The following is a 20,552-nucleotide window of genomic DNA, read 5'->3' on the forward strand; positions in this document are numbered from 1 at the left end:
TAATCAATTCAGCCGACCTATTAATGCGTGTTGACGTGTATTAGTTCATATCATGCAATTAGCATGTATGTGCGGTCGCAAATTTTAATGTGTAAAGTATATATTTGCCTGCCTTTTCAACCAACACTACCAATTAAGTATTGACACATTGGATTATTGTTCAGACACTAAGCTACGTTTGCAGATGTTGTATGTTTTTGCACTATATTACGTGAATCTATGTGCATAGTAAGATATGGTTCTGGTCTTTTCAGTTTGTGTTAATCTCTGAGTTTTTTCCGTAACAAAACAAATGTTCACCGTGGACGTTCTGATACAAACACCGGTTATAGAAATACAATTCATTCAGTTATCGGATCAATGAAATAGTGAATGCATAAATACTGTATCAACCAATAGTCAATAAATATTATAAGGATGCTTGATAATAATAATACAGTTATGTTAACTGTTGAATGTTTACTTAAAAAACGACCTCTCTGAAGGAGGATACAATTTTCCCTCTTATCATGTTTGTTATATTCTACCAAACATCCGTGCATGTCATAATGGCATTATCCATTCCTCACACGTTTTGTAATACAATGTCTAGAATGATCTTTAGATGGAACAAAATTCGTCCCAAAATGTTTGCATAACAAGATGGTTATGTAATTCTTTAGATATGAGTGATGTTCGTAGACATATCAAAGGAGCCATTATGCTTCCATTCACTGTTTGATGCGACAATTATACTTTGTGTGACGTGGGTTTGTGTGTGTCAGAAATGTTTGATGTTCTAAAATTGAAGAATCGAAATCGTTTTAGGAATTCGTTTATAAATGTATAACGAACAAACCATTATATATAATTAGTCCGTTTACCATGAACAGGTAACTATAGGGGATAATAAATTATTTGTAAAACAATGAATGAGCGATTTATAAAACCAGTATGAACCAAGAAAAATGGCGGATATCCGGGAAACAACAACAACGCAAAATATATGTATGTTTCATTTGTTAGGGAACTATAAAATTAAAATGTTAATTGCGTATAAGTTGTCGTTATTTTTACATGAATGTACGCACTGAACGATATTAAATTTGGCCTTATATTATTTGCGTGTTCTCGAGCAGATAACTTTTTAAAATCATTATTCGGTACTATACATAGACCTCAGCATAGGCTCTTCAATTGTCTAAACAGTCTAAAAGAGTCCCATTTAACACAGTCGGTCATTAATGCCGTAAACGTGTAACAGTTCAGTCAGATTGTGCAAGGAGAGCCCACAATGCTGTTCAGAGTAAACGCTAATAAAATACAGTATGTACACTTTCAAACGGTCGTTTAAATATTCTGCAGGTATTTATCAAGTAAGGTCTACCGTCATGGTTAAGTAACTGGTATTGATTGAATTTCGGAACCCACGGTATATATTCAGGTTTTATTACATTCGATAAAGACGCAAAGTGAGTTTGAGTTAATATCTGTATTATTATTAGAACTAAAATGTATGGATAAATTAAAAAGACATGAATACTTTTAATATACTATAACCTAACATACTCTCAAACTTGCTGACCAATTAACCTAGTAAATGTCTACTGAACTAAGCAAGTAACTAAATAATTGACAAAAAGAAATAACGCGTACGAACAAATCAAATAGATAACACCAAAACGACGTAATAACTAAACGCTTGATTAAATCAAATGCAAACATACACAAACCGAGATATATTTTGCGGACAAATCAGTCGAGGTCGACTTATACAACGTATTTACACAGAAGACCTACTAATTTAATTAATTATAGGATATTATACCGTTTACGCTAATGGAATGACATTAATCGGCTTTAAGTTTTTCGTTCTCGTTTAATAGCATCAATCTTGTTTTATAATGTTTGATATTAATCGTGTTTTTAGAGCTAGCCACTGAGTGCACTAAAAAGGAGAATTAATCGGTATATTTTCATCATTGTAGCATCAAAATGTATACATATACGTTAGTTTTATATTGAATATGAATAGAGGTATGGAAAAAAATGTAACAAGACTGTTTACAAAATAATATAATTAGTTCCTGTGCAAAGCTCTTTGTTCTGTAAAATATACATAATGTTGGTTAAACGTTTATGAAAATCTCAAATATATTGTAACATAATTGTAATTGCAATTTAATTGCAGTAAATATGTATTTCGTCTACTTTACATTTTAGCCGTTCTTTTTTTCGCTGTTGATTTTTCATAGTTCGCCGATTACGCATTATGTTTGTTATAAAACCTTCGTCTTAAATAACCAGTAGATATTAAAAAAATAATAATTCATCTCGTGTTGTGTACAGGTTTTCTTTAATGACCACTGCAGGCAGCGATATACTATTTGGGATGAGTATTCTTTACTTTTTTAGCTGGCAGATAATTTTAGATGCAACTTACCAAAACAAAACCTAGACAAAACACTAGCTGTAATTATTTGAACTCGCGAATATCAATGCATTCAACTGGGTCAACCGTTTTGCGTGAACAGTACGCTTTTACGCATTCAAATTGAGTGTATACGACACACCTTTATTTTCATGAACCCACGATATTAATACCTGAATTAACAATTCTCCAGCCATATCGGTATCTTATAAGTACTGGATAAACGTCAATTCTGCCTTGAATTTAATTAAATCAATTGTATCGAAAGGATATGATGTTAAAGTACTTAAAATCAAAGAACTGATGTAACTAGGCGTAAAACTTAGTATAGTGTAACCTGTACATTAAGGTTGCGGTTAATAATGTTTTGGTTTGTCCCAAGCGGAAGTCATTCGCTTGTCACTTTTTCATAGAACAGATTTGGAGAAAGAAACAGAAATCCAGTTAGTTTTATATATTTCATTAGGAATCAGTAAATGATAAGTAAGTCATAACATTAAGAGGTATTACTGCTTTTGTATTTGTGTTGATCATCCCCGATTATTTCTTCTATTCTTTTATTTCTTTACTCAAACTATCGGGCTATCGGTTAAAATATGTTGTTATGAATGATCACTTTCACTTTGCAATAATTAATTTTTCAGCTAGCAGAACTAACCCCACCAGCCATATATAGGAACAGCAGGTCCTGAATAGCACATATTCAGTGAGTAAATTGTGTTTAGTTAGTCATTTGTATGTATTTGTTCATGTTGTATGTTTGTATCATTGTATGATGCAGTATGTGTAGGAATTTATATCTGTGCAAGATGATTTATTGTTTTAACGTGTTTTAATATTAATTATAGTGCTTTGATTCTTGTGTGTATGCGTATTGTCATATACTCTTGAGGGAAACCACACATGTTTTAATAAATTTATGTTGTGTTGTATATTTTCAGGACGTCATCTTCTACTACTGACTTCCTTTAAACAAGGCTTAAGCTATATGAATATTGATTGTATTCAGTGAATAAAGTATATTGTAACTGGCTTGTTACGAGTACAAGTAATTAGAAATACCCCGCGTGACAGGAGGTTACACTGACAGTACTGGTGGCGATGCTTTTGAAGAAGATGGATATATAAGCATCCATTTAAGTTAATCTACATCGCCACAATTGTGTAATTTTTATTGCTTGTCATTAATCCGCAAGTCAATAGTTTAATGGTCGTGGTGCAATAGTTTCCGTTCTTGGACACTGCACTCTCCTTCAATGAGAGTTATTTACCGGAAAGTCGCATAGTTGAACCTACATTTATTCTTTTGGGAGTAATGGTCGAGACAACCAATGGATAAAACAGCAACAATATGCTAACCCATAATTTCTCTAGGAATATAATTAACAATTCAGGATGCGACGCTAAGAGAATTCCTGTGCTAGCCCCGAATAACAGTATGTTGGGGTATAATAATAGTCAATTTTGTTTTTCTTCTCAAAACATTGTCATAGATTATAAGCTGAGGAATATATCATCCAACACTACTACTTTTAGAAAGCCATTTTTTCATTTATTTTTATTGATAAACAAGGTTTTGTAACAAACTATACTATACATAAATAGCTTTAACAGCCCAATGTGGCTCACCTGAAACTAATTGTTTCCTGGTGATGTTAACTAATTTTTCATGAAGATCTGAAACAAATATGGCATTGTGAGTATGAACATACTATCAGAGAATGTGACCACTAAAGTTTTAACAGACCTTTTCTTATAGTTGACCTTGTGCCATAATTTTGACAGAATATGAAACCCAAAATGACATAGATGTGACTAAGTTTCATAAGAATCTGTCAAAGAGGTGACACCCGAATGTAAACATTGTAAAATTATATCATCTTATGTATTCACACAAAACTTTGGATAAAATACAACAGATAAAGAGTGATAACGAAAGCTCACCTCGTCACGTCGTGACAAGTGAGCAAAATAACCAAAACTATGACATCATAAAATTGCTCAGTAACTTCCAATAACAATACAATGTTACTTTTGAAACAAATACAGTACTTTCCCTTTCTTACTACAGGCTGTTCTAAAACAAGAAAGCCCTGTATCGCTCACCCAAAACTCCTTCTAGAGTGTAAAAAAAACTTGTGTTACAGTATGATTTGAATAAGTTGTAACCTAGCTTTAGCCTGCACATGACCATCTTCCAAACTCAGCTTTTGATTGGGCAAAATGCATATGCGTAAAGTGTCGTCCCAGATAAGCCTGTGCAGTTCGCACAGGCTTATCAGGAACGACACTTTCCGCTTTAATTTTTGTTTTCGTTAAAATGAAGTCCCTTTTATGTTTTAACAGAAAATCTAGTTTAAGCGAAAATTGTCGTTCCTGATAAGCCTGTGCAGTATGCACATGCATTATGCCCCGTTTTCTCAGAACAAGACACAAATAAACACAAAATCTGCAATATTACTAGATTAAAGATGAACATTGTTAACGAATTCTTGAATCAAAATTCAAACTGTACACAATACTGAAAGTAAACACATATTAAACCTAAGTGTTCAGATTGTCACATCAATAAATTGAATTGTTACAAAGTCATTCTGTCCCCCCGGGTGCTTCTGAAGCACTCAAAGTTGGTTTAGCTTTTACCTTTTCAACTTAAAGGTTCTTCTTAAGGAAGACAAGTTTATTTACATTTTCTGGCAACAGACAAGCCCTTTGGGCCGATACAAGGTATCCTGTAGTAGAAAAAACTATTTCACTAGCCACAGATGTTCCTTGGATGATCAAGTATGAACAGGCAACTCTAGCTAGAATAGGATATTTGTCAGACCTTGCCCCCCCCCCCCTCAGTCTATTAGATTCACTTCCATTTTCGCCCTTGATTCTTTCAGATAACAGTTCAGCTCTAATTCAACTTTATCAGCAGCAGAAGTCTCTTCTTTAGTAATGAACACATCAAACAAACGTCCTAGAGCACTTGTTGGTTTTTTGTAATTATCTGCCTGTGGGATGTCTTCAACAACAATAGCTGACTCATGCTCCTTGTAGTTGTTGTTGTCATCAGATTGTTCCTCATCATTCAGGATGTTCAACTGAGGGGGCTGGTCACTGTCATCTGCTGTGGCCTTAGCTTCCTCCTGTGTGACATCTGTTTGTCTCCTCTGAAAGATTAAAAATACCACAAATTTTACCGTCTGATGATTTTATGCCACATAATCCTTATGTGCTAATGTGTAAATCTGTTATCTCAGTGATACCTATGTGTTCTATCAAAAGGCTCTAATTTTTCATTAGTTGAATCTCTATAGAATTATTACATAAATTTTCTTATTACATCAGTTGTGTTTTAATGAATTAATATTTAATTTCTTTTTCAGCATTTATATGCATGTTGAACTATTTTCCTATGTAATACAAAGTTGGTTGTTAAAAAAAATAACCAGCCTATGTTAATTGTTAAAAGTCTTGCCAACAAAAACATATTAAATTGAATTGGTTTTGAGCTTTACATAGTTAAATAAAATAAACGTATATCCTTAGTTCCTTAAAATATTAACCTGGTCCATGACCCATAAGAATATAATTTCATGATAAAGTGTTCATAATTCCAGTAATTTAAACAGATGTTAAACAAATACACTCAGCTTTTCTATTTTCATAAATGAAGGGATCAGGTTAATACTGTAAGGCAATATTATAGGAATTTACAATTTATATTGTAAATTATAAATACAAAGGAAGATTACCAATCCCATACGAAGAGCAATGGTAGACATTCTGTTTTTGATGGCTGCCATAACATCAGTTCTGTTCTGATCAGTGATGAACTGGATGTCCCTGAATCTTGAGTCAACAGGGCTGCACTCTATCAGAAATGGTTCAACGTCATTGTACCTTAAAATAATACAATAAATTTAAATCATTTGTGAATTTATAAAAACATGTTTCAAACTATGTCAAGGTTCTAAAATAAGACTCTTTAATATGTAATAGTAATACTAGTTAATAGTAGTAATAATCAGGTAATTTTTCGACCATAATACTTCATTGTTTGGAAAGTAAATAATTCAGTCATTTGCTTGATTCAGAAATATGCTCAAACTGTGCAGTGAAACACACTTCCTTCATTTCAACGGATTAAAAAACTAAGTCAAGTTAAAAATTACCGTGTTTGCAGATCTCCGAGCATGGCAGCCTTGACTCTTGAGATGGTTTCACTGTCCAAATAATTCGCTGTCACATGCAGAGTCAGCAGCTTCATGTAGTTGAATATAAGAGAGACTGTCGGATACTTCTCACCACACAGAACTGTTGCAGCTGTCTTGTATGGCTCAAGGAGCTAAATGATAAAATAAATGTTTGAGAAATAAAAATAGGAAAAGTTTAAATATACCTTGTTGGCAGTCTTTTTAGTAGGATAATAATAATGTTATTAATTTATTTTCATTTTTAATAATAATAAAATTCTTAATAAAAAATACTAGAAATCAAAATGGCAAATAGAGGCACACTGATGAAGTACTTAGGCATTTATCAAATATATAACTTTAAAATAGATTCATGAATACCTTAATTAGCTGATCTATAAACTCCCAATCATCTTCAGTAAGCGGGGGTTCCTTGATTTTCAGGTCACGCAATTCCATAGTGGCATCCACAGCAGTTCTCTGGCCAGCGAATCTATAATATGTAACAAAAATGTAAATTAAAAGAACCTTAGGGCGAGAACAACTCTTCACAAGTTAAGGAACCATCAAGAAACTTCTTCTCAACTATTTCAATTATTTTCTTGTACCTAAAAACAATCAATTTATGTGCACCATATAAATTTCGAGTCAGCTGTCGCCACTAATGACTATAACTCTTAAATACTAAAATTCATGTTTTATTTTATAGAAAAAGTAAAACAAAGCAAACCAAAGTGCTTCCTGACAGACATTTAGGTTAAATATAAAATTCATTTAATAAAAATCTGAAGAACATGAGTAAAAAACTAAATATTATGTACGTTTTGAAGTATTTGACAATTAATAATCATTTTTGTGATTTACCTTGATAAAATTTTAAGATTTTATCATCTTGCCTACCTTTCTAACATGTCAAAGGTGCTATTCCATCGCGTGTTGACATCTTGAATGAGCCGGAGGGGTTTCATTTCGAGGGCTGTGGCTGTAGCAGCAAGCCGTGCTGCTGCGTAACTGCTGCGATGGAAGAATCCTACAATCCGCCTTACTTTTTTCAACAAATTGGAAACAGTTTCATTTTTGAGCCCCTTGTGAACTGTCAAATTAAGGACGTGAGCAAGACAACGCACATGCTGTAAACCACCCATGTGTACTGCATTAACAATATTGGCTGCATTGCCTGTTGTGATGACAGGCTTTTGACCATTTTTTACTATGTTCCACTGTACTATAGCTGAGTTAAGAACAGCACTCAAGTTTTCAGCTGTGTGACTTACATCTAGATGTCTTGTTTGCAGAACAAAACTTTTCATTTCATAATCGTTTGAAACTGTATGGGCAGTTATTGTGACATAGCTTTGTGTAGCCCGGCTAGTCAAACCGTCAGTAGTTAAACTAACTGCTTCTGCATCCTGGATTTCAGCCATCACTTCTTGTCTCACTTCACTGTACAAGTTAGGAATCATGGTTTCTGCAAAGTATTTCCTGCTAGAAATAGGGTATTTGGGTCGATACATGCAATCATATGACAAAATCCAGGGTCGTGAACAATACTAAATGGCCTCAAGTCTTTTGCCATGAAAACAGCTATAGATCCCAGATTTAACACTGTACTGCTCAGTATCAGAAGCAAGTCTAACAACATCTGTTATTTTCATTTGTGTTTTTTTGTTTCTTTGATTTGGAAGGAGAGGAGTAAGTTGCTTTGCTTGATGACGCCTCATTATCTTTACGTTTGCCGTTGTCATGCTTTTCAGATTTTAGTAAGTGTGGTAGTTCTGGCTACCATAACTTTAAATGTCGCTTTTTATGATTTTTGACTGGCGCGACATTATAGTTATGGACCAACCCCATTAGGAAAGTCAACCAGAAATTCCCGAAAAGTTGACAGTTTACAAAGACCGGTCAAAAACAGCTTTTAAATGCAGTTATTGGCCCAAATCAAACACTTGATCGGAAAGATTGACATTTTTTACATTAAACTGATATATTTTTTCACAAAATACTATCTTAAACATTCAAAATTTATCTATTCTGCTCTAACATATCGAGAAAAACAGCGATGTGACAGACTTTCATGAAATGCGAATCTCCCGAGATTTCACGGTCATATGACGTTATTTCTATTTTTAGTAACATACCATGTGCTCAAGTGTTTTCAAATTCAGAATGACATTTCCCGGTATTTTAGATTATTCTGGCTTGTTTTGTAAACAAATTGTAGTGTAAATACAAGTTCAAAGTAAATATTATTTAAAAGTACCTGATTCACACTGAAATTAGTCTTATAATCCACCAGCGTAAGTTGTTTATCACAAATAATAGATTTCAGAAAACGAAAGTAATGTTTACAATTTCAGCAAAAAATGTCAAGGTCGATCAGAAAGTATCCAAATGAAAACTCATCACGTGACAAAGCGACAATGGCGTTTAATTTGTGAATTTCAAACTGATGAGAGTTATTTGTAGCTATTGTAAGATGCATTTGAAACATTTGAACCTTAAAATATTCCCCGATGCAGTAATTTATATTCATTCACCAATATATGTAGAAATGTATCCAAGACAATGAGCTTTCTTTGATTTATAGCGTGACATAAATATGTTACGACTCTGGTTGATTTTCGATACGGGGTTGGCTTCAGCGTACAGGTATGTCAATACTATATAAACTGTACGCTGAAGTTTCTTTAGCTATAAGTGTGGATGTCTCTTTTCTATGTGTTTGTTTAAATTAGAGGTTGTTCCTGTTCTGTAAACCAGTGAAACCCTTCAAACTTTACACATGGCATTTGCCTTATCAAGTTCCGTTGAATTGCTTTGCTATAAAAAACGAAATGCTTCCAAACGGAAGACATTAATTGTTTCGGAGCATCGTGTATTGTTTTCTGCTCCATCGGAAACAAATGAGACGCCACTAGACTGTGTTTGACCATAATTTTGTCAAAACGTAGCGATAATTATGACGAACTACATACCAGTCAGCCTTTAAACACAAAGAAACAATTTGACGAAAAGTATTAGGGCGAAAGAAACAATTACCGCATAGGAAAGGTTAAACTCAACTAAGATCTGGATTATAAACCGATTTTACCAATTACGATTAGATCCGCGAATCCTCGTTTGGATCCGCGGATCTCGGATATTTCGGATATCCGGTGCAGCACACTATCAAGTTTCATGATCTTAGCCGTAAGCATTCTTGAGTTATTATCCGGAAACCATTTTATTATTTAGAGTCACTTTGACCTTGACCTTTGACCTAGTGACCTGAAAATCAATATGGGTCATCTGCCAGTCATGATCAATCTACCTATGAAGTTTCATGATCCTAGCCCTAAGCGTTCTTGAGTTATCATCCGGAAACCATTTTACTATTTCGAGTCACTTCGACCTTGACCTTTGACCTAGTGACCTGAAATTCAATAGGGTCATCTACCGGTCATGATCAATCTACCTATGATGTTTCATGATCCTAAGCCTAAGTATTCTTGAGTTATCATCCGGAAACCATTTTACTATTTCGAGTCACTGTGACATTGTCCTTTGACCTAGTGACCTGAAAATCAATAGGGGTCATCTGCCAGTCATGATCAATCTACCTTTAAAGTTTCATGGTCCTAGGCCTAAGCGTTCTTGAGTTATCATCCGAAAACCTTCTGATGGACGGACCGACCGACGGACCGACCGACGGACCGACATGAGCAAAACAATTTACCCCCTCTTCTTCGAAGGGGGGCATAACAAGTTTATGAAAATCAAGCAAGTCAGGGAATGTTTTCACATAACTGTGAAAGTGAAATTTCCATGTGAAAATGATGTCAATTTTTTCTAAAGTACTTTATTCATCCATTGCATATAATGAACTGTTCTGCATATAATTTGCCATTTTGAAAGGAGATGACCAGGGTGACAGAGAAAAGGGATATACATTTGAGATCTGGTCAGGGCTCCATATAAAAGTGGTTATATTTATGTTTAAATACCGCTTGACTAAGGTTCTTAATTCATCTTGTATGAACATTTGAACTATATCTTTTTAACAGTTATACATAATATTTGAAGTACAAATTTAATCTACCAATGTGACAGATACTACTTTACATATATTTGACTGTATTAAATGTAGGAACTAGCTAACATATTCATTAGAAAAAAAGAATTGGAGATGAAATATTCATTGCCTGAAGCACCGACCCTGGAGCTATGTTTAAATATCTTTAAACACACTGATTAAAGAAGTAAAACAATACATTGATAAAACAGAGGGAACATCATCCCCTTTAAACAATATGATACCTAATTATGTATCATATTTTTATCTGGATCTGGATAGGTACACAGCAGGATATTTAGGGGTGCGCGCTGCGGGAGAGATATGGGTGTGAATTATATTTTGGATTTAATTTAATTCACTGAAAATCATCACTGAAGTTACAGTATGATCTCATTTGATGTAGATGTACATGATTGTATCAAGCAACATATATTAAATTATTATCAGTATTAATTCACTGTCATGATTTCAGTATCATTTAAATGATTTCAGTCTAGTCTATCAGTATCATTCATATGCATCAATTTTGTAAATATCAATATAAGTACATTGTATACTAGATGCAAACATATTTGAAATAATACAGTTTGATATACTGTATATAATGTAACTACACATCCAAGCAGTGAGTCCATCAAACCATTGCAATCGAAACAGCTGGTGTGCCAAGGCACCAGCAGAAAAGTCGAACGCCTTCTGACTTAGTGCATTTTACTATTTATAACATCTACATTAGTTACAAATACATGTTTACATTTGTATGTGTTTGAAAAAATGAATAATCTTTAATGACATCTTCTGACCATGCATTTCCTAGATTACAAAATCAAGGCCCTGGTCTGACACATTGGTAACATTAACGTTAAACTGTTACCAGGCTTCTGAATTTAATTTTTTATTGAACTGTGCAAGGAAATCTTAATTGGGGTGTAGCATATCTGTATTTAGGTTATCTTCAATGGTACATTTCCACTTTAGCTCTGTCACAAGAGTTCTGGTAAAGTCAAGTCACATATTTTAATCTAGGCCATGTCAAACTCATAGTGTCAACGACAAATGAAAGATGCGTTCATTAATTATTGTCCCATTGTTTACTACTGCTGTAAGGTTTTATATAATATAACTGATGACTATCATGTGAGAGAAAATTGACATTATCTTAGTATATTATGTTAAGCAGCCATTAAGATAACAAAGTTGGCTAGTTTTCAATGTCACTTCTGGGGAACAAACCCGCAGCGCAACCTCCTGCAATCAAAGTCGACACTGTACCACTAGGTTTTTAGGAAGATTCTAAAATTGTTCGATCCCTCGAGAGCAACCATACCAAAAATAAAGTCAAATATTGCCGACTGGGTTTTAATAAGTCGTTTCATGAGAGATATTTGAAGGTGCAACATCTCTCACGACCCATCGTAATATTAAATTCTCAACACGAAAGTGCTGGGGTCATTGATCCCGAGGGACCAGAAAAAAAGGAGTTAAATTAGTATCCAATTAAACTAGTTGTTATTGTCAGAAAACCGCTCTTAAGCAAACAGCTTTCAAGCAACTGCAAGCTGATCTAGATCCAAACTGGCCAAAATCGCCTTAATGTCTCTTGTACGTTGATACAGTTCATTTAACTTTAACATGAGATCTACTCCTATAAATATGAGGTCTATATGCATGGACTAAACGGTAGATTACGTCTAATTATTTGGACTAACATGATATCAAGTACTTAAATAGAAAGAAGAAATAATGCAAACCAGTAATTTGAGTAAAGAGTTTGTAATCACTGTTGAATTCCAGGACAACTTGGTGATCTGCAAATCCCATATGATATGTTTATATAGGGTATTATAGCCATTCAATAAGCCGCAAAATGCTCGACAAAATTTATAAAGCAAAATGTGACTTAAATTGATAAGTAAATATTCCAGTATCATCAGTATGCCAGTTTTGCATTGTCAAGCTGTCAAGATCCAGAAAACGCTTATTTCACATCGAATATATCCTTCAAATTCCACCAATTGTTGCATTAGCGTAATTTAGTGAATAGATAACTTTTGTATCCTAAGTGACAGTTTCTAAATAGCGAAACAAGCCGATGTATGCTGTAAGAAAGTTTTGACACGAGTGTCATCATTCTCTCATTGGCGCGGCAAGTGTTTTAGAAAGTGCGTCATTCACATCGAATATACAGGGATTTCAATAGCTTTTATAAACCAGGAGTCAATGACCCCTGGACTGACATTTTGAGGAGTCAAATTGAAAAATGCTGAGGTCAATTTTGAAGCGCGTTGTGTTTTTGTCTGTTTTATTCAATTTTTAGATAAAATAAGCTATACGAGCAACACAATATCTTAAAAGGTTATACTGCTTTATTAAATAACAATACCATGATAAATAACACAACGTAATTATAATTTAATGAATTGGTACATTAAAATCTACTTCCTTATAACACATTTAAGTCTTTTAACACATTTATATGTACCGGAAGCACCTTATCATCACATATTTATTACCATCATCTCTACGATAGCTCTTCTAACAAAACACAATCTAAATGCATGAAACATCTATATATATTACTGTTTTTATCCGAATACTATACATGTCCGATATATGTACACTTAAGAATGCCTAACCTGTAGTAGTTTTACTTTAATAATCAATTTTTTTTCTTGTTGTTATCTGGTTAAACAAATCTTATCGATTGTTTGTGAAATCCAGTTGATGCTTTCTCCATTATTGAATCACCATAACTTGCAATTTGAATCGCCAGCTTTGAATTGAACGCGGGTTGAATGTTACGTTCCATCCATTGTTGTCATTAGCGCCGATTTAGTGAATAAATAACTCATATATCCTAAATGACAGCTTCTAAATAGCGATACAAGCCGATGTAGGCTGTAAGATAGTTTTGACGCAAGAGTCATCATTCTCTCATGGGCGCGGCCATCTTTGTATGTTTAAACACGAACGACAACTCTGCTAGGAGAATGTTATCAACGAAAATCAGCGAGGTCGAGGTATTCCGATTAGAAAAACTGCGCTATCTCAATCGGACTGGCTCGGTCTTTTACAAAGCTTGCCATTGTGAAGAATTTGTTCATGATATGTTAACCTTGACTCGCTGCTGAAAGCAGCATCGTCAAAAACAAGCTTGTTGGTTTTCGATTCACTATATCTTTCATCTCTTAACATTTATAATTATTAAAGGAATGACCATTTTATATGTTTGATTCTTAAATATTCAATTACGAAAGCTGGTTTCATTTGTAAATCGATTTTTCAGTACTGCCCTTTTTTTATTTTACAGGACTGCCCCTTTAATTATATTGGAAGTTTTTACGTCATCGTGCCTTCGCTTGTAAATTGCGTCATCCGACACACTTTCACTGTTTTGGGCTTCACGCATAGGTCATCGTGTTTATAGCTTTAACCTTTATTAATAGTTTCTCTCTGACGGGCGTTTCTTGTTTGATTCATTTTTTAGCAGTCACATAAACAACTAAGCTATGTAATATGGATCTTTTGCACCCATTGTTGCTGCATCTTCCTGTATTTGCGCGATGATGATCTGAAATATTAACTTTATGATGCTTTATTCTTAAATCTTGTTCTAAAAAGAAGGGATGTAGCTGACACTTGTTCGTAATTTCATTTCATCGTTCCTTAAAAAGTTGTAACTCTGTAGCTCTGGTGTCTTTCTTACCATTGGGTAATTAAATGGTCATTAAATTGAATGCGTTTTATTTGCGTTTTATTATTGTTTAATTCGAGTTGCAATGCTATGAGGTTAAATTGTATTGCCAGTTATATGTATCATGAATATTGCTGGACCAAGTGTGAGGTTGAGCGCTCTAAAACCGGTTTAAACACCCAATGCTTTGCATTAACCGTTCCAAGGTGGTAACCCCAGCTTTATTCTTATATGTGTGCATGTTGTTTTGTATTGTATTGTTTGAAACTGTTTGAGGAATTGGTCACTTGCTTGAAATAAAAGACCAACTTATTGTATATAATGAGAATGCAATACTGCTCCAGCAGCTTGAGTTTCACTTCTTTATATTGCAAATTGCGTTGTACAAACAACAAGTTTGAATTTGTATGAAAACTTAACAAAAAATGATCATTATGTTACTACATTGGCCGAAATGACGTCATCAGACAAATTAAGGACCTATGAATATGCCATGCCCCGGAGGGGTGTGGTCCACACAGTGTTAATGAACGAGAGAGTGTGAGGATTGTACAAACTTTAAATCGGTTGAAACTCCGTATTTTTATTAGTCATGAAATAAAGGTTTTACCTTCTCATTATGCGACACAACTCATCATATCAGGATACAACTGCTCACGATAGGAGAGTATATTTTATAAGAACAAGTCTGTTTTTTAATAAATATTTGTTCAAGTGGTTAAACAATTATTCAATGATAGTATGTAAATATGTTTCACGAAGCCCATTTTGAAACTGTTTCTTCTGTATAAAGCCCAATGCCATGACGTCTAACACGATTGGTGATTAATAATTTGGTTTACCGGGCGTTTATAAGACGCCGTGATCATTAACAATTAAAAAGTTATAATATAGGTGTAAATTCCGGATGTTAACTTTGGAAACAATAAAGTATGAATGCATGAATACAAATTTCTTGTAATTTCGTGTACTTGATTATTAACACACATTACAGTATCGTCCTTGCACAATACATTTTTAATTTACAGTAAATACAAATGATGCATTAATCACGCCGAGTAGCGCTGATTCAGAAATGATATTGTTTTCGTGGTAAATAGTATGTATAGTTAAACGGCATGAACGACGGAATGAAAGTTCTTTGTTATAAACCAAACTCGGATTTCCAGAACATCCATATCCGGATTATAAACACCACTTTTAATTAGGCTACTATAATGAACGAAAGTAGGCCCTCTTGAGTTTCGACACTTAAATCAACATACGATATATATACGCATATCACTCGAATATATGTGTTAATCGATAAGGAACGTTTAGCTAAATCGTTTAGCTTAAGCGAGGAATGATGTAAGACATACTCTTATTAACAAATTGTTCGTCAATTGGAAAATTTAAATGACGATAAATCGCGCATTGAATATTTGTGTAGATACCTTGGACATTGGTATATACTTTCATGATCTTATTATGACATGTAAGATTTCAAATTTCACTGATGCGTGTTCATGTTTTAATGAGTTCAGATGTATCAATTAAACACTCTAGTGTACAGTGTAATAACAGTTATTGATATTTACGTTAAGTTGCTAATTATTTTATAAGTTTATACTACCTCTTCGATCAAGATATATATTTGGCACAATACTGATATTAATAATAATATGCACTTAAGCGTACTGCAAACCTGTCTTGATTTCCTTCCAACCGTGTTTAATTCTGACATGTTCGCGAGGCGCAAATTTGAAGCGCCGCATTGCCTTTGCCCACAAAAGAAAGCCGAAATCGGGATTGATTTCAAATGCATACAAGATAAGTATTGATGCAAAACGATTTTTTTCTACTGTAAATATTAATATATTGGCCGATTATTTTAAACAACATAGGAAAAGATACTGGTGTAACCATTATCTATGATTTTGTGTTATAACCCCGAAATGACCATTATCTATGATGTTGTGTTATAACCCCCAAATAACCATTATCTATGATTTTGTGTTGTAACCCCCAAATGTTCCATAGTTTATTTTATTAACATTGGTTTCCTTTTTTTTACTGGCATCCGTGTGCAATTTTCATTAATGGAACAGAACTGCGCATTGATAGTGTCACCTAAAAAAGTCCTTAACAAAGGGTCCATACCACCTGGATAGTAATACATGTCGCGCTTCGCGCTCTATATGTGGTTCTTAAAAAAAACTCCGAGGAGTGCTTGACTCTAGGGAAACGGGTTGCTGGGACACAGCTCCTCCTTGATAAGCGGCTGCTTCCTTTATCACAACTCATTGTTACAATCAATAATACGTGTCGCGCTTCGCGCTCTATATGTGGTAGGGATAGTACTTAGGGCCTATGATAGACAACCATAAACAACAACAAAAATACATGCAAAATAGATGTGTTGTTTGCATTTATTTGTTGATATAAAAACACGTGTATTTTATATATATAATATCAGGTACGTATTTATTATAGATCAGGTTTATCATGGGAGGCTTAGAAAACAAAAAGCAAGAGCCTTGGCGAGTGCTTTTTCGTTTTCGTGCCGAGCATGATAAACCTGATCTATAATCAACACTAACCTATTATTCTATTTATCCAACTTTTTATTCAGTAAACCTTTTTATTTAAACACAATTTATTTAACTGGGTAATTTCGCGTTTTCATGAGTGTTTGTCGTACTTTGATAATGACTGTAGTCTTACCAATGTCAGCGTATTACTCCGCGTTCAAAAAATAACCACTGATCAAATATTCATTTTTAAGAATCAGAATATCGTTTTGTGACAAAGATTCGTGCGTTTTTAATTACAATTTTATTCATATTGAATTGCAAATCTAAAAGATTTATAACATCAATGTAACATGTAACTGCATTTGCTTACAACGTAGCCTAACAACGTAGCACGTGCCGTTGATTATAGATGACATTTAATAAACGGGGCTTCAATCAACCGAATTCGCTGTAAAAGTGGGATAAAAGATATTTAAGAGATGTAAGAAATTTTAATTAACGTTTTCACCACGCGGCATCCATGAATTAAAAAAAAAATGTGCAACGTTGTATATAGGTCGCATTAAAACGCAGTATTTTTACATTCTATTTAAAATAATAAAAAAATATATAATATATATATATGTATATACCATATATATAAATATATAAATAATATAAATAATATATAAAAAAAATGATCTCGGCCTGGAAATCGAACCCACCAACTACCGATCGCTAGGCGGACACCTCGTCCACTACACCACGGCGACTGTTGAAAGTTACAGACAAAAATGTTTACTATTTACATTAAGTTACACCGGTTCGCGTATTTGCCAAGTCCCTGTGATCTTTTATTAGTGCCCAGTCCCTGTGTTTAGCTATTAATTAAAATAATTAACTTTGCATTATTGGCAATAAATGTTGTAATAAATATAATAGGCACAAATGCAGTACTTATTTACACTTATTTACACAAAACACCACCACTATGCAAGATATTCTTTAAACAAAATTATATACATTGATCCGTACAATAACTGCTCCTCCCATAAGCGAAACATATGCATTACATACAAGTCGCAGCTCTCCAGAGCGACGCCAATTGACCAAAATTGTATGTTTGGATGTCAGAAACAAAAAAACAGCGACTACCAATCTTTGTGACGCGCTACTGTACTTGTTCAACTAAATTTACCATAACTCAAATCGAATATCTTAATTGCGTTATTCCATGTAAATGCTTTATTTAGAGGAGGTTGTTTCCGTTCATTGAGAGCCGTTAAAAATCGGGCCTTACCTACGGACGTCTTTGTCCAGTCAGACATTTTTCTCAAACAATCCTTTTTACCCCCCCCCCCCCCACACACACACATACAATATTACAAGTAAAAGTTGTAAATATATATCAACGATCGTAACGATATTTTTACGGGAAAAAGTGTGTGTGTGTTGTTGTTTTCAAAGTTTATGAGGACCTTACCCGCCTTAAGAGGCATTTTTTGAGAAGCCGGGGTGTGTTTCAGTAGTCCTATTATTGTATGCGATTTCCGTTGATAACATAATTATCTTGAAGGATCTTGAATAACTTATTAAATATGGTCCGTGGTGGACATTTATCATTTCATTATTTAATTTCTAAAATGTAAAACATCAATTTCTTCATATATCATTTAAGCAACAGGTCATAACGATCAGACAAAAAACGCACACCGTACACATGCAATACGTTTCGAAACACATTTTCCGATTTATGCAAAATGCTATATATGCCTACATTGGAATTCAGTAAATTAACGGTAATTGTATGCACTTCCAAAATGATAAAAGGATAATTGACGCGCGAATTGTAAGCTACTCACGTGAAAAAAAGGACCACAGACAGCGTGTTTCTGGTCAACCTTTCTATTATACCATAACATACTTAATCACGCAGTCTTACAAACAATAAATTGGATAAAAATAGTTAAATTATAATCATTTTTTATTTTATCCGGGATAATGTCGATACACATTGATTTCCAGCGGTATTATAAAACAATTAAAATGTGCCGTGCACCGCTGGGAATAATATTAGAAAATAATCGCGTTAATTAACTATCGATAAATATATATTTTACACTTTGCATGACATCCATTCCCGTAAGACTAAGAACATCTTCAAAATTGACATGTCTGTTTTCAACACCACTCTTGATGTGAAACCAAACACAAAGTTGGGGTTATTTCAGAAATCACAAGTGTAACTGAACAATTTGATATCTGTTTTGCCCAAAATGCGTGGACAATTTATCAAATGCATATGTCCTTCAGATTACAATGATTAGGTATTACTTAATAATAATAGTAATAATAATAATACAATACCCGGTATATTATATACGTATAGAAATGTATTATGAGCCTAAATTTCAGATTCGTTCTATGTTATGTATATTGTGAATGTGTTGTATACACAAAAGATGCACTAAACAATCCTAAAAACACTGATATGAAAATTCGTTTGTTGTTTGGGAAGGGAAGACACGCATGACTCGTTGGTTTATAGTTCTAAATTCGATGTAAAATGAGCATAACTCGTTAGCAAGAACACGAACATCAGACCTCTCCGATAATAACACATGATTATTTAAACATTACTTTGACATTAGCTTTTATAGACGAAAATGTCAAAATTTAACACTCGAATCATGATATGATATATATGCGCATATCACACAAACACGTTCGCTGTTAGCTACTGGAATACCCACAAAGATCCTAATTCAATTTAAACTGATTACAGTCCGATTCTTGGATTATTTTGCTAATTTTAACTATAATTTATATAATTTATATTGATCCATGTTAGGAACTACACAATGTTTAAATAAAAACATTTCATACATAAAATATGTGCAGCATAATTGTATTGTAAATTTAAGCGAAACTACACTACCGACAGTAAACTACACTACCGACAGTAAACTACACTACCGACAGTAAACTACACTACCGACAGTAAACAAATAGAAGCTGAATACTCCAGAACCTTAATGTGAACATGGGATTAAATACATCAAATGAATTGGCGTGTGTAATCTATGGAACGGTATATAGGTAAAAATTAAATCCTTCTTTATGACTGTGTCATGATTCTTGATGGTTCCTTCAATTTGTATGTAGACACCTGTTCATGCTTGATGACACATCTTGCCTGATGACCAATGTCTATTTACATTCTGCTTCATGGTATCATTCTTGTGTACAGATGCAAAATTCGCGTTCGTAAATTGCATGCTAGGTATGTGTATGTTGGTTTGTGCTGAGAGACTTGTGCAATAGGCGCAGTGCATAATTGAATCAAACATTGATTCGTTGAATACATTAACGCGATGGCAAGATGTGAGTTTCACCCAAGCGCAAAGCAACATACAATCATGCATGATAAAATGATGTCAATTGACAGTCGTTCCGAAATGCTACGGACGACTACGGAAATTTACGGCGTATAACGGACATTTTATGTTATAGCAGAAATTGCGCCCCTTTGTGTGATATTTGCATCTGAACCGAAATTAACCGCGTGTTTGAATACGTAACTTTTTTTTGTTATTTACTAACCATAATTTGTGTACAGTTATTTACCTTCAATTACCAAATAAGCTCTATGGATATATTTCAATATATGCTACTCATACATGTATGCAGAGCTCCAGATAAGACGCTTAAAGTC

General features: G+C 33.9%; 1 long non-coding RNA gene across 1 annotated transcript; it reads left to right on the top strand.

The window, feature by feature from the left end:
• The first annotated feature begins 2,813 nt into the window (after nucleotides 1–2,813).
• Nucleotides 2,814–3,488, top strand: LOC127863648 (uncharacterized). Its single transcript, XR_008041135.1, has 3 exons — nucleotides 2,814–2,913; nucleotides 3,055–3,116; nucleotides 3,352–3,488. It is a non-coding gene; the product is annotated as an uncharacterized LOC127863648 (long non-coding RNA).
• The last annotated feature ends 17,064 nt before the right edge of the window (nucleotides 3,489–20,552 follow it).

This window comes from Dreissena polymorpha, unplaced genomic scaffold, assembly GCF_020536995.1.
Source record: "Dreissena polymorpha isolate Duluth1 unplaced genomic scaffold, UMN_Dpol_1.0 chrUn023, whole genome shotgun sequence".
Lineage (NCBI taxonomy): Eukaryota > Metazoa > Mollusca > Bivalvia > Myida > Dreissenidae > Dreissena > Dreissena polymorpha.